Here is a 15,679-nt window from a genome sequence, read left to right as displayed (position 1 = left end):
GATCAACGCCCGCTGTTGCTAGGATATCCACCAGTCACATGGTTTGGTTTATGAGCAGCAAAAGGGTTGCCATAGCTCGGTCTACTCTTATTATTAGTCTATGATCGGAAATATTATCTCAATGATTTAAAATTTTTGACTGTTGCCATCTTATGTTTGTTAATAAATAAAATATTTGTAATTAATTCAAGTAAGGCTTTTAAAGTAAATTTCAATTTTCGCTCTTTGTTTTGTTTTTACAATAATTCAGACATTGGGATGGTCGTCAAGTTTTTGCATGTGTAATTTTGTTTTTGTTGGGAATATTGCTTCCTCGTCAAGCATGGGGAGGGATCAAAGAAAGGAAAAATATAGAAGAACGTTTCGTGATGGCCACAACATACTAGTTTTTTTTGCGAATAAAAATAGCTTTATTAATGCAACAATAAGAAAGATAAATCGTAATAGATTGTCGTCTGCGTATTTCTCGTGATTTTAATTGTATGGAAATGATCGGAAATATTATCTCAATGATTTAAAATTTTTAACTGTTGCCATCTTATGTTTGTTAACAAATAAAATATTTGTAATTAATTCAAGCATAGCTTTTAAAATAACTTTCAATTTTCGCTCTTTGCTTTGCTTTTGCAATAATTCAGACATTGGGATGGTCGTCAAGTTTTTGCATGTGTAATTTTGTTTTTGTTGGGAATATTGCTTCCTCGTCAAGCATGGGGAGGGATCAGAAAAAAAAAAAAAATATTTTTTAATCATTATTGAGCCGAAAGGAATCTGTTCGATAAATAAAAAATATTTTGATGCACACTTTTTCCACCACGCGGTACTTCTAACTTTAAAAGCTAGAAAAGCAAAATAAAGAACAAAAGAGAAGCAGAAGAAAATAATCTAGCTTGCCCCTGCACGTTGCTTTCTCCGCCACAAACAGGTAACTCAAGTTGTAACTAACCAGAGGTTCCAAAGCTCTTTCTCTCTGTGGACCGCTATCCGATGTTTTCCGTTTTTCTCGGACACCCTACCTAGTTTGTAATAAATAAAGTGTAAAATAAATCGGGTAACTTAATACTTTCATTTGAATGTTCCAAAACAGAGTGAATCAAATGGTTAAATTTTACTGAAAGCGTTCTAAGATTTAAGGAAAATGTCACGGGAATGAAGATTTAGTGGTCTTAAAATATTGATTTTAAAACATTAAATAACGTTAAAGAAAATTTTTATTATTGGCTAATTTTTGTGATTGACTCAGTTCGATAGGCTTAACTCCATTACAAAAAATTTAAAGTAGTGGGATATTTTATTCATGCTCTAATTAATTTAAACGTTACAAAATGAAAATCTGGTAAATTCACAGCTTGAAATAATGCAAATAAGTAATGTTTTAATTGGAAGGGCGAATTTGTTGCTTTGACAATATTCTTCTGTTTGGTTTTAAATTTTTCATTATTATAAGCAGTTGCATTAGTGTTACATCCAAAACTATATTTTTAAAAACTTAAACGATCTTTTGTAATCTTTGTGTTCATTTTATGTACACTGATTTAGCGATCAATAATTTAAATACTAATAACAGTATTAAGCAGAAAGAATAAGCAGTAATAGTACTGCATTAATAACAATGCCCACTTTTACTAAAAAATTCAAAATGGTTGTGGTGGGGGGCGGGGTGTAGTCTTAACACTCTTTTATTTTGCACATTATTTCAAAATGTTTCTCGCTAAATGACCACAGTAATCACCTACACTCTCAGAAATGGACTTTCAAATTTGACGAAATTTTCTTCGTTTTTGACGAAACCACTTCCAGGGATATGCTCCGAGCGAACATTTCGTCAAATTGAAGAAACTGCTTTTGTTAGTGGTTTGAGGATGCGAATTTCATCAAATGTAACGAAATATTTCTTCATTCTAGTTTCGTCAAATTAACAATCATTTTCGTAGTTTTGAGAGCATTAGTTTCGTCAAATTAATTTCGTCATATATGAGGACGTTAATTTCGTAAATTTTTAAGAATTTTTTTTCTTTGAGCACATTAGTTTTTTTTTTTTTGAGAATACAGTCGAACCTCGTTAATTCGAACACGCTAAAAACAAATAACTGCTGAAATGAACTTTTTTGCAATCCTTGCCTTATTGTTTATTGTTCTTTTGGATAAAGCGAACCACGTTTTATAATAATCGATTTTATTGGTCCCTTTAAGTTCGTTATAACGAGGTTCGACTGTATTTTATAAGATTTGTGTGCGTGTGATCAAATTCTAACTTCAGAATCTTACCACTTTATTGCGTATAGTCACTTTCACAGGCCCGTCATTTACGGGGTCAGGGGGTCAATTGACCCCCCCCCCCTCCCGTCTTGATTTTTGAACATTCATGTTTTTACACATGACTGACCGTTGTTTTAGTTCGTTTTCTGTAAAAATTTTATTGAGTACAGACTCTTTGTCATATTTGGGAAAAAATTGAAACAACGGGCCTGCAGCCCCCCCCCCCCCCCATCAAAAAAAGACAAGTACTTGTTAAAAAAAGAGGCACATAAAATATGTCAAGCAAATTTTTATTTATGTAAAAATGCAAACAAACAACTTCTTGAAAAAGGTAAAACAAATCATTGCAGAATAAACTCTCCACGGTATCTAATTAAACCCCCCATAATGGGGGTTTTCCTTCAAAAAATCTAATTTTTGTCGGATATTTTCCAAATTTGGGACAGAGGTTCGTTATTGGAGGCTCGGGAATTCACACAAGGTCGTTTATGTCCCTCTATGTGGGGGGTGGGGGGAAAGGCAACCCCGCATTGGGGGTTCTCCGTATTAAAAAAAAGTTTTTGTCCGACCTTTTTTAAATTTGCCACTGAGGTTCTTAGATGCTCAAGAATCACGCAGGGTAGTTTTCATCATTTTATAAGGGGAGGGGGGGGGGTTCCTTGAAAAAATCCAATTTTTGTCGGATCTTTCCAAAATTTGACACATAGGCTCTTTGATGCACGGGGATTCAAGCAGGGTATTTTTCGGCCTTCTATGGGGGGGGGGGGCAACCCCTATGGTAATTTTCCTACAAAAAATCCAGTTTTTGTTGGATCTTTCCGAATTTGGCAGAGTTTCGTTATTTGATGCTCAGGAATTCTCATAGGATGGTTTTCTTTCCGCTATGGAGGGCAACCCCCATACGGGATTGGGAACAGAGGTCCTCTGATGCTCGGGAATTCACACATGATAGCATGAACCCCCAATGCGGGGAGCAACCCCGCATTGGGGGTTCTCCTTATATAAAAAAAAAAGTTTTTGTCCGATCTTTACTAAATTTGCCATAGAGGTTCTTTGATGCTCAGGAATTCAAGGAGGTTAGCTTTTGTCAATGTATGGGTGTGGGGGGGGGGGGGCAAATCCAATAGGGGTTTTCCTTGAAAAAAATTCATTTTTTGTCGGATCTTTCTAAAATTTGGCATAGAGGTTCGTTCATTGATGCTCAGGAATTCTCATAGGGTAGTTTTCGCCCCGCTAGTGGGGGACAACCACCAAATGAGGGGTTTTCTTACAAAAAAACGAGTTTTATCATGTCTTTTCCAAAATTGTCACAGATGTCCTTTGACGCTCGGGAGTTCCCGTTTTCGTCCCGCTATGGAGTGGGAAACCACGTATGTGTGGAGGGGGGGGCTTAAAAGAACCCAGTTTTTGTCTGATCTGTTCCAAATTTGGTACATTTGTCTTTTGATGTTTCGGAATTCTCATAGTGTAGTTTTCGTCCCGCTATGTGTGGCAAACCCCATAGGAGTTTTCCTTATAAAAATCCAGTTTTCGTCGGATCTTTTCCAGATTCGACCCAGATATCCCTTGATGCTGGAAATCCACATAGGATAGTTTCCCATGGGGTAGTATTCATACGGGGTACTACCCCATGTGATTGAAGAACCTATGTGCCAAATTAGAAAAAGATCTGACAAAAGCCTGGATTTTTGTAAGGAAAACTCCCCTAATTGGGGAGGGGGGTGCCCCTAAAGCGGAAAGAATATTTCAAACTGTTTGACCTACATCGCTACATCGCGATGTAAGGATGGCGATGCATCACGATGTAGATATTCCTACATCGCCCTGTCCCTACTGGGAATATAAAAGTGCTACTTCCTCAGCAGACATTGGGTTGTGGAAAAATAAATCATGTGCCACTTTTATGCACAGTTAGATCGATATATGCTTGGGAGAAAATTGCTGAGAAGTTTCTTCTTCATTGCATCGCATGAAAAAATTCCAGAAAAAAAAAAGATTTTTATCCAACTTATACCACAAATTTCAAAGAAAAAGTACAATAAAATGGACAACTTTAAGTTAATACATATTTATTCTAAAGTTAGATACAGAAAATAAAATTAGATAATCTTAAGAAAAAGCTTACCTTTTTCTTTTTCCAATTAATTATTTGTTTTATTGATTTTGCTTGTATGTAGAATGTTTATTTGGCCAAATTTATGTTTAATACAGGAACTTTATTACTGCATGCATTTCATACTTCATACTTTGAAAACAATTCTCTGCCAAAATTGTAAAAGGTATTTGAAAATATAAATCTTAAAAAAATGCAGATGCGAAATAAATCTTTTGGCAAAATTAATTTAGTGTAATGTTTGTTAAATAATTATAAAAACATACCTTTGCTTTTTACCCCTAAGTTTTTATTTTTATTTCCAAACATGTGTAACATGAAATCAATGTATAATATACGAACATTTAGAATATTGTTATAATTATGAAAAGGTCTTCGTCTGTCCTTGTTCCGATTATCTCCGTAATGTTGGATCCATCCTAAAAAGTTTTAAAAAGAATATATACATAATAAGTAAAGGTTTAAGTCCATGGGTGTATGCCATCATGCACATGGATTTTTTTTCTATTTCGAGGAAAGTTTTACGATTAAATTCAGCAGTTTATTTCTGAAATAAAACATGTTTTCACGATTTCTTTCAAAATCTGAGTTTTTTTTTCTTAAGTTAAAAAGCTACGATTCGCTTGTGACTTTGAAAAACATCTGATTTAATTTTTGTATTTTTCAAAATATATGATTATTTCAATGCTGACAGCTTTTTTTCAAGCAGATTGCAAGAATGAGTTATTTTTACAGCGGATGAACAAAATTTTTATTTAGGCAGCTAGACTCTCAGATAGTTTCTGAAATTAATTTCTGAATAATATTCTAGAATTAGAGTTTCTACAATTTATCGAGAATCAGCATTATTTAGCCATTAAACGAGTTAATTCTTTTGCACATCAAGTCGTGAATTTTCATTTTTTGAGCTATAAAAAAATCAAAAGTGCGAAAATTGTTGATCTGTGATTTTTTTTTAAATTTATTTTTCATTTTAACCGATAGCCAAAATACACATTTTTTTTTTTTTTTCAGATTTTCGTGTTCCGTTTTCTTCACGAATGTTTTCTGAAGTACTCTCCCCCCCCCTACCCAAATTAGTTTCAATAAAGTACTTATGAATTAAGTAGTACTGAAACTGGTGATTATGATTTTATTTGCACATTTTTCAGAGATTTTATTGTGCTATGTTATCAATAAACAACATTTACTTACCGAGCTTTACCTCCTTAAACCACTATCAAATTAGAGTCAAAAACCCAGGGCTCCAACACTCGAAGCCACGCTCCATTTCATAAGTTAACTAGCAATTACATAAAGCTACCTTCTAGTTGATGGATAGGGATTTAGTAGGAAAAAAAACTGATTTTTCTGCTATACTGGGGGTAGAGTATACAAAATGGGGCGTAGCTTAGAGGCGTGTGTACTTCGGATTTTTTTTTAACTCAGCTGCTAATGATTTTAAGAGGGAATGCTTGCCGAGTAAAGTTGTTAATTGATAGTATAGTATCTTGAAATCTTTAAAAAATATTCGAACAAAATCATAAAATCATCAGAATCAACCACTAGTACAAAAATATTCAAACGTAGCTCTACTTACTAGTTTGGGACGGAGACGAAGGGAGTATCACCTTTTAACTAAGCATATTTGATTTTTAAAATATGCAATTTTCACGCAGTAATTAAAAAAACGCCAAGGGAGAAGAGCTGCCAAAGATAGGGGAAACCCAATAACAAAGTGCATTTTCTTGTTTGTTTGTGTCTTGAGAATTAATTGACTGATATCAATGGATTTTTTTACAAAGGTATATAATGAAAATAGGGACTAGTGTGGTGAGCAAAGCTTGTTACATATATAAAGCTTATCATATATTTTCATTATCCTTTTAATTTTTCATATATTTTCAATATCCTTTCAATTTTTCAATTGAAGTTCGGTTAAATTTTCAGACATTTTACTTTATATCCAGCAAAATCACAACTCCAACTAAAAGATTTGGATTTATTGGAAGTTCATCTATAAAATGCTTCTTAGTCTGGTTTAATGTAGACCTGGATTTCTCACTTTTTGTTGACTATATCTTGAGGCGGCAAATATGGCAATAAAATTAATGCTGCATTTATTTTAGCTGTAGAAACTATGTATAATGGAAAAATTCATAATTATGACAAATCATGTAACACAAATTGACATAGAAAAACTTATAAATTTAGTACATGAAGTGGGAAAATAAACAACAAAAAAAAATTTTTTTTGAAAAAAAAAAAAAAATTAGAACAAACTTCAAAATTGCTCTAAAAAGTGAAAAATAATTTTATTCTTTAAACACCATCGATAATGCTTTTAAACATAATTTTTGAAGTTGGCGCAAAAAAAACGTAAAATCCAGTGTAACCATACTTCGTTCATATTTTTTTTTCAGAAAATCGTCCAAAGTTACGAACGAAACATTTATATCGTTATTCAAATATGCTGTCATCAATGCATAATGCATGTGATAGTGAAGAAACTGGGCCTGGTTAAATTTATAGTTGTATTTTAGTTTTGGCTGTGAATGATTTTATCTATCGTTTTTGCGCCAACTTCAAAAATTATGTTTAAAAGCATTATTGATGGTGTTTAAAGAATAAAATTATTTTTCACTTTTTAGAGCAATTTTGAAGTCGGTTCTATTTTTTTTTTTTCAAAATTTTTTTATTTCATTCTTTTTAGTGTAAATGTAGGTATTTCAGAAATAGTAAGAAGTTACCATCACGAAACTTCACATTTTTTCTTAAAAATGCTCCATACCAAAAAAAAAAAAAAAAACTAATGACACGCGTTAAACTTGAAGCGATTGGCACTAAAAACTTATCTTTGTTCCTCTCTGGAAATCATGTGTAGTCAATTTAATTATAACCATTTATGTATTGCGTTTTTCCTAACTAATTTACATTTCACAGCATCTAAGTTGCTCATGATGCAATCCTGTATTTTCTTACTTAGCCCCGATCATCTGTTATCGGCATAGATGATAACGATAAAAATACTACAGAGTAGTTGAGGCAAACCTAATGGTAGGCTAAGCAGATCCTAATCACTGCATCACCTCGCTTCCAGGTTAGGTTTACCCCTACTATGCAGCAATAGCACTGAAGAAAGGAAGATTTTGATAATTCCCATAGGGTTACTATAAATCAACAGGGTTACTAAAATAAAATTATTTACGCCAAAAATGAGACGACAGCGCCAGATTTCCCATTATCGAAATATCCCTTGAAGAAATTTGATGCTTGCTTCAGAGAAGCCTTCATTCAAAATTATCATTACAATTACTATTAATGTTACTGTTGTATGGCACCAAACTTTCATAACAATGGGTTTCATATTTAATCTAATATGGAAATTGCATGAAATTTATTGTTTCTTGCCCATAACTTTTTTTCTAAAGGACAAATATGGTCAAACAAAGTAATGGGACCTAAGTTGAGCCATCCCCTATCCATTAAAAAAATAATCATCAAAATCGGTTCACTAGGTGAGAAGCTGTGAGTGGACAAAAAAAAAAAAAAAAAAAAAGCATACATACGGTATGAACTGATAACCGCCTCCTTTTTGAAGTCGGTTAAAAATGCTTATTATTGTTATTACAATTTTCAAACATGCTATACTATCTTTTCTTTTTTTCTTTTTAAATCGAGGTTAAACATTAAAACTTCACTTCAATAATTTATTTTAATTTGCGGAAAAATTGAAAAAATATTGAAAATATTCTGCTGAAATATCAAGCACAAAGACAGAGTTCTTTATGGAAATTAATATTTTCTCTATCTTAAAATGATTTTATCAAATTGATATTTACTTTACTTCATGTTTTATGCAAGTAAAAAAAAAGGCTGCACAAATAATGAACATAAGCACTTATTGCTAGAAACATTTGCCGCAGGGAAAAAAATTATATAAACAACGTGGGGTAAGCTGGTAAGCATATTGGGGGATTGGTATATAGTATTTGTTTAAGAAAATAAAAATGCAGAATGAAACAAATTTGAACTATTAAACTTAAATATACACTTCGTTTAACAGAATAATTTTTGTTAAATTCATGGAGAAGAATGAAAACACATAACCATGTAATATATTCCATGTTGAAATTAAAAGCTTCAAAGTATTATGCCTTTCATAAAAGCAATGTATTTAACATCTGTGTTAGTTAAACTACGGTGGAGGGTTTTTTTTTTTTTTTTTTTTTTTGTAAGTTTAAATTCGTACAAACTCTTTAGTCATGTTTGTAATTTTTTTAACGAAATAAAGGAAGTACGCTTTTGGAAACAAATGTCAAAGAACCAACATTTTCTTTTACAAATAAAAAAAAAACAACGCTAGCTAAGCCTAACGTGGAGGTGACTCAAAGTTAACACACACAGAATTCTAAACCTAATCGAACCGTTCGTTTTCAATTTTAATGTGTTTTAAATACAACTATAAACAGAACACTAAACAAAAATGTAACAATACATAAAAGAAGGCACATTGCACATACAAATTTCAATAAATACTAACCTTTTTTTATGAATCATTGAGAATAAATTGAGGTAAGACAATTTAACGAGCAAGTACAAGATTGAAACGAAAACTCCCAGAATGCACTGCAATGTGACGAAATCGAGACGAAATAATTTAGTGAAAAATTTGAGATTTCTGGTTTCGTCAAATATCACGTGATTCGGTGACGAAAGGATCGTCGAAAATAACGAAATAGTGCTCGAGGATTGCCGAATCGTTAAAATTGAGCGTTTCATTTTTGACAGTGTAAGGAAATCTTAGTAGTCATCAACTTGAATCAAGCAAATGTTTCATGTATTTATTGTAACATGCTCTAAAAATTTTAGTACTTAATAAAAGTCCTAACTTATACCTTATTAAATTTACTATAAATAGAAAAGCTAACTTCTTACAAATCAAATGCAGTTTACTTATTATATTTGCTTAGAAAGTATCAAAAATATTAAACATTCAAAAATATATATGCAATCCATATTATTCTTTCTTTTTAACAAATGCTCACGAAGCAACCACTTCACTTTCGAAAGCTTCCCGCCAAACGGGATAAACAATTTAAAGGATCTATCCATATTTCTGAGGAGTTGAAGGTGGGAGGAGGTTCTAATGGAAGTAGGTGTGATGAAAGAGGAGAAGAGGGAGTATGATAGTTTGGCAGATACTTGGCAGGCAAACTAGATATCATAATTTTTTAAGGCTGAGTATTTTTGGGTTTAGGATGCCGGTTTTCTTTTTTGTACGGAAAAGTTAAAGGTTTTCTTGGCGGGGAAATTTTTACAACAGGGTTGTTTTTGATGAGATATCACATCTTTTTGCATTGATATTATTACTTTGTCTGTATTTTTAGAACTGAGAACTTCAAGTCTGAAAGTTTTCAATTGAAACAACGCTGTTTTGTGTTTTTAAGGAACAATAATGGCTAGCCTAATTTTACGTCAAGTTATTTTCTGACCATTAAGATTCTATGTTCGTTTGCGAGAACGGGCAGTTTAAGTTTTATTGCAATTCGTGTATCCTCTCTGTTGCAAAGAAAACTTCTTAGATACTAAAATACTATATTTTAAATAATATTGTTTTCGAGTATTTTACAACTTCGCAATAAATTCGATTAGTTTCTTTATTTGACGGATTATTCAACATTTTCATGAAGGTTTCTTTAAATCTTTTACAGCTTGCGGGCTATTTTAATCTAGCTTTTCACTTTTTATTTAATGACATTTTTTCTTAAATCGTGGATTATTTTACGTTTTATGGGATAATTTTAATTGTTTGGTAATTTATCTTTCTCTTGATGAAAGTTTTTGTCTTGTTTAATACCTAGTTTTGTTTAAAAGTTCATTAAAAAGACGAAATAACGCATGTTTCACCAAGCGAAAAAAAAAACCTAAGCCATTAAATATTTTAAATTTGAATGTGTCAGAAGATCTATACAACTCTACTTGACGTCAAATCGCGGATATCCTTAATTTGCCACAGCGACTGCGCATGATGCGCGCGGACTAAGCTGAATTAAAGTCTTGCTTAAATTAATTGCAAAAATTTTGTCTACTAGCAAATTACTGCAAAGCACGGATAGCCACACACGTCTTACTACTATTATATATGCGAAAGTTTGTCTGTATGTATGTATGGATGTTTGTTACTCTTTCACGGAAAAAACTACTGAACGGATTTTGATGAAACTTTACAATAATATAGCTTATGCATCAGAGTAACACATAGGGTAGTTTTCGTCCCGTTATGGGGGGCAAAACCCCCTGAGGGGAGCAATAAAATACAATTTTCGTATAAATTCTCTAATATAGGGATGAAAAAATACTTGCACATATTTACATTATATGTCCATCGAAAGCTCTGATTTTTCTGTTGAAGATGGCACCTATTCGAAATTTCTAAGTAGAATAAAAAACGAGTTATGAGCTTTTTAGTTCCATGTTCGAAGGCTTTCCTAAACTCAATACAATATTTAGTGTACCATCTCAACTCCCTGTCGATAGCGACAATTGTTGTATTGTTCACTATCTTTGCTTTTCGTGACTGTTCAAGGCTTTTCTCAAGTCAAATCTTGAAGTAAGATTTTTGCACAAGATTGGCAAATAATATAGGATTTGGTTGATCATTTTCCATTTAAACGGAACTTTAATGTAATTAATGGTTTTTATTATTATTTATGCTGATTGAACACTTACTCATTATCCAATCAACCAGCGGATCGCCAAAATTTTTGCAGAAAAATTTCCATAGCTGATGCATTTGGCAGTTTTTTTTCAACGTCGCTGTTTTTGAAGCCGAAGACTACGTCATAATGTTTTTCAGCTTTCACCATGTAAACAAAATATCGCCAATCAAAGAATCTTTAAAAAACTTTTTTTACTGTGTTAAATAATCCAGCAACTAAATTAGGCAAACCCATAAACAGCACAAAAACTTTCATTAATTTTTCCTCTTTGCACAATTTCAAACAATCGCCAAATGTTACTACTTATTTTGGAAACCTTTCGGATGAAACTCTTTAGCGCCATTTTATGGTGACCAAAAGTATCTCAGCACCTGACGATAATATCTTTGTAACGAAAATTAATATCATATCGTTTTACAAAGTAAGGAAAGGAGGAGGGAGCATCATCGAAGGTACCCCAAAACGATTCCCGCAAATTCTGTAAAATCGCACCAAGAGCCCACAATGATTGAAATTTCCCAAAATAACTAAAGCAAGTATAAGGGGATTACGAGCAACTTCAATAGTTATACAGAGAAGGTTTTAGACTCCATGTTAAAAAAAAGTATCAACAGGTTAATCTGTTTAAACATGAGAAGAATAACTTCATGTTTCGGAAATTTGTATATGCTTAAATATAGTGCTTTCGTTTCTAAATCAATACTATTTCGTTCTTTATACTTATTGCTATTTTACTTTTATGGGTGAGGAAGAAACTCGATTTTTAATCACGTCAAAAAGATGTGTTTTAAACTCTTTTACTTAAACCAGAAAACAAAAGCAAGTAACGATTTTTTCTCATAATTATTGCTGACCCAGGCATCGCCGGGTATTTTTGCTAGTAGTTCATATATTTTCAATTCATAATGTGTTGTTTGTGAAAAATGCATTAAGTAGAAAAGAAGCAAACCAATAAAAAAGTGCTGTTTTTCGCTTTCAATTAAAAAGTCATATGTGTCGTATTTATATGCGTACAGTTTCATAAAATATGTCACGCAAAATATTCTAATGGTTTAACCCCAGTTTCACGCCGACATTTAAAATTTCTTCCCCCCTTAAATATATCAAAACTGGAAAAAAAGGAGGGAGGAAATTTCGTATCGGTAAAACTTGGGGGGGGGGGGGGGCAGCATTCTAATCTCATTCATTAACTTGTTTCTCTGCTTAAATATAAACAAACAACGTGGAATCTTAAAACAGAAAGCCCAATGAGTTAAGTCCGCGCGCACGCGCAGTCGCTGTGGCAAATTTGCGATATCCGCGATTTAACTTCTAGTTGCAATTGTTGGATCTGTTTTAGTCTTGATTGAATTTCATTTCCTAAGAAAACTTTGTAATAACTGTTAGATCTATTCTAACCTTGCAATTGCAGTCCGAGATTAACAAAAAGTATGAGCTGAGAGTAAGTACATAGGAATTTAGGGGAAATTAGTGATTTTCAAACTTTAATTACTCCTTCCCATGATGTTCCTGGGGGTTGAATTTTTGTATATGTACTCAATGGCCCCCCCCCAAGAATATGTATACAAAAAATCATTACCATAGCCTCCCGGGAATCTGTGATAGAACCCCAAAAGGTACAATTTGGGGGGGGGGGGGAACGAGGGGGGAGGGAGAGGAGGGTCAAATGGGCACAAAAGGCACATCAGTAGGGCACAAGGAATGTGTATGCTAAATTTCAGCTTGATTTCTTTTTCGTCTGGGCTGTAGCCCTCTCAAAGAAAAAGAGAACTTTTTTGAACAGCGATTTTGTAAATTAAATTCCTCCTCCCCCTGATGGTCCAGGGGATTGTATTTTGGTTTACATCGTCAGGAGCCACTGGATATTGAGTATAACAAAAATCAACTCCGGGCCACCTTCATGGGGCTGAGATACAGAGGGGTGAAAAACCCAGAAAATCCCAACTTGTTCCGTCGCGTATTCTTAGTCGCGTTTATTTTCTATCTTTCTTGGCGGTGGATTTGCTTTTGTTGGCTGCTGACGGTTGGTTTCTTTGGCTGCCGGGACGCTCCCGCGTCTCGTGACTTACAACATAAATGATTCCTTAGGCAAGAGAAGCAGGTCATTTTAATTAAAGTAACTATTGGGCTACAAGAAAATAATGGCTGAAGAATTTTTCTGGAACTACATATTCAGCCAATAATCAAAATTAATCTTCTTATTTCAGTACGTATTAATATGAATGTATTTTAAATAAAGTTTAAACATAAATCATTTTGTGTGTGTGTTTTTTTTTTTTTTCATTCATTCTTTCTTTATTTTTCCGGGAATACAGAACGGTCACAAAAACCTATCTTGCTGTTATTGATCGGAAATCGGTGTGCTAATTAGTGTCCTGTCGTGTCTGTGGTAATGTGTTCCCCTCAACAAACTTGAGCCCCTCTTTTTTCTTGGAATTCCGAGTCAAAAGCTATAGCAACCTCTGCCAATCGAGAAACTCCAGTTCAACATTGGCGCCAAACGTGCGCTCACTTTCCCTGAATGTCAGCTTTTGTGTCATACCATCATTATTAGAAGTCGTTGTTTTCTCGACAATGCAGTCACGCAGTGTCCAATCTTGGTACTTTTACTATCTTTGGATGAAACTCGAGCAGTAGGCGGAGCAAGAGTCAGGCCAGGCGGCGACTTTCAGCCTTATTGCATTCGTTTTATTGTTTCACCTGTGCTAGTTCGGTTTTTTTTTCTAGCCGCACGGTTAGCCTGACGTTATAACTCGGAAGTTCCAAACAAAATATATTAAAATATATTAAAAAATATATATTTAACGCAGAAAACTTCGTTCTTTCAATTAGGGTCAATAGTTTGAATGTACGGGTAAGTTTTTACTACCATAATTCTGAAAAAGGTTTAAGCCGGTTTTTAATTAATATCTCTGATAATTAAAGTTCTACAAAAATGTGGCCAAGCTAAGAACATTTTTGATCCAGGCACCTTTTGAATGAAAAAAGAACTATCAAAATCGGTTCATCTGTTTAGAAGCTTCAATGCCACAAAAAGACACCCAGAAACACACTTTGAAAACTTATTACCCCTTCCATTTTGCGACGGAAGGTGCGAAGTGGCTTCTGAAATGATACCTTATTATTTAAATCGGGAATAAAACCTAATTTAAAAGTAATTTAAGAGTCCTTCATTCAAATTTTTAAGAATTTTGAGAATAGAAAAGATCCATTTAAGATCCGTAAAAAAAGTAACGGATACGAATACGGATACAGATTTCGATTCGATTTCGATTTCGATTCCGAGTCACAACTGACTACAACTGTATTTATGTCGAGGACTGCATACTAAGTGCCTTGCCTCCATTATTTTTTTATACCGATAGATGGCAGCACCATCACCGGATCGAACAGTTAATGAGAATTTAGAACTAGACCAGGAGCTGATAGCTACCTAGTGCTAGCACCCCCAGAGGTATCGTTTCACTTGGAGGACATTGAGACCACGAGCATATTTAACGTCGCCCAGTCCCCTTTAATGACGACGGTGGGTCTTCGACCATCGAGGTTCGAACTCAGGACCCTCCGGCCCCGAATCCGACACTCTACCGATCGGGCTACCACGGCTCCTACGGATACAGATCTTTATTTTCCCTCGGATATCCGCGGATACGGATACTGATATCCGGAACATCTCTAGTAAATATCTATATATATAATTCTCTTACGTGCCGGCAAATGAAGGGGTGAATTTCTAAACCTCTGTTGGCAACACTTCGCCGATAAATCATGTAAACAAACTTCTACGTTGTTTTGAAATCTTGAATCACAGAATACTCAACGAACTTTTTTTTTTTTGAGATGAGTTTGAGTCGGGCTGTGGCCCATTTCAACCTTAATCAGCAAAGAAAAGCTCAAAGAAGGCAGGAAACCGTTCTTGAATCCAATTTAAGACGAGCCATTTCCAGAGTTGTATTCTCTGATTCGCTGCCGATAATTTTTAGCGGCTGGGGAATTTTCAGTCAGCAGTTCCTTCAACAGATCAGGTGCGTCACACAATGCCGGTAACCGCACCTTTCCGTCATGGCAACATTTAGTATATTTATTTGCAGTATTACGCTCTTTCTGCCAATAAAGAGCACCACAAAATTCGCATTCTTCACACATTGCTCCACAATCATGTTCATCGGCAATGTTGTTTTGAACGCGTAGGCGCTTTGAGCGTCGTCTATTCTCTGCTTCAGTACGACAGTTCAGTTCAAAATGAATAACCGAGAAAGAATTTACTTTATTCCTTTTATTCTCAGCTGAAAGGTTTCGCCAAATTTGTTTAGGGTTATAGTAGTTTTAGTATTGTGCAAGCAAAGTAGCCTTGGCGAGTTTTCGCGTTTTTAGTTAAACCATTTTTTGTTCGTGACGTGGCAAGGATTCAGAATAACAACAAGAAGGCAAACGTTTGAGAAAATATGTTTGGTGCTCTCTGAGCCTGTTTTTAGTCATGGCCAGCTCTATGTGGCATTATCAAGAACAAGATCTTTTGAAGCAGTGTCAGTTGTGGCTCCCAAACGGGACATTTTTAATTGTGTATATGAGGAAGTTTTCTCAGATTAGAATATATAAGAGTGTA

The sequence above is a fragment of the Uloborus diversus genome, chromosome 8, assembly GCF_026930045.1.
Source record: "Uloborus diversus isolate 005 chromosome 8, Udiv.v.3.1, whole genome shotgun sequence".
Lineage (NCBI taxonomy): Eukaryota > Metazoa > Arthropoda > Arachnida > Araneae > Uloboridae > Uloborus > Uloborus diversus.
This window is presented reverse-complemented; position numbering follows the sequence as displayed.